Raw genomic sequence first — 958 nt, 5'->3', positions numbered from 1 at the left:
GTAGATGACCCCTCATTTTAAACTCCATCTGCCAAAGCATTGCTCACTCACTTAATCTATCAAGAAGATTTGAAAATAAATTTCATGCCAAAGGATAATTTTCGGCATCTGCTCCCTCGCCATTTGCTTTTCCCATTTGTCTTTCACTTGGTGCAAATCCAGAGAAAGTAAAGATGGAAGGAAGGAGGGGAGGAAAAATCCTGCTCCGTTTCGTGATCCCTATTTGATCTTCATCCCAGTGCAGTTTGGGTGAAGAATTCCAATTGTCTGTCTCAATTTTAATAAAGTATAACTCATTGTGGAATCACTGTCTGGACATTGACAAGAACAGGTTTCGAGGCTGACTTTGCACATAAACTCCACCATCACAAACAATACACTGAACAGTTCATAAACTAACAACAAGGATGGGATTCGAACCCACGTGTGCAAAGTACAATGGATTAGTAGTCCATCGCCTTAACCTCTCTGCCACCTTGTCAGTTGCAGAAGTATAGTTGTCACCTTCAGCACAGTTTCTGGCTGTGCAGCCAGCTGTGTAATGATGGAAATATATCTTCTGTCAGTAAATGAAGTTGGGAATGGAGCGGTGTGAAACATTTACAGACCATGTCCAACCCGTTTCTACTCAGTGTGAAAACCCACCACGGAAAGACTGGAACATACAATCATTTCATCACATCATGATTAACATCACTCAGACACCTGAACCATTAGGTCACTGACGAAGTCATGATGACCGAATTTCTCATGAAATGACAACTGAACCAACTGACTGGAAGAATTGCTTTAACTCCACATGAACGGCGAGGCACAGCCTCAGGCCGACTTGTCGGGTGGTGTAAACAGATATCACTGCTTCTGATCTTCACCAGAACAGAGAGTGAGATGTAACATTGATCATCAAACAGACTGTGAGAGAATACAACAGAATAAAACACATGGAGAGACACTGTGG

General features: G+C 42.3%; 1 non-coding gene across 1 annotated transcript; it reads right to left on the bottom strand.

Moving 5' to 3' along the window:
- Positions 1-399: 399 nt before the first annotated feature.
- On the bottom strand, positions 400-481 carry trnas-acu (transfer RNA serine (anticodon ACU)). Its single transcript has one exon. It is a non-coding gene; the product is annotated as a tRNA-Ser (tRNA).
- Between the last annotated feature and the right edge of the window lie 477 nt (positions 482-958).

This window comes from Heterodontus francisci, unplaced genomic scaffold, assembly GCF_036365525.1.
Source record: "Heterodontus francisci isolate sHetFra1 unplaced genomic scaffold, sHetFra1.hap1 HAP1_SCAFFOLD_61, whole genome shotgun sequence".
NCBI lineage: Eukaryota > Metazoa > Chordata > Chondrichthyes > Heterodontiformes > Heterodontidae > Heterodontus > Heterodontus francisci.
The sequence above is the reverse complement of the archived record's forward strand: the minus strand, read 5'-3'. Positions and strand labels throughout refer to the sequence as shown.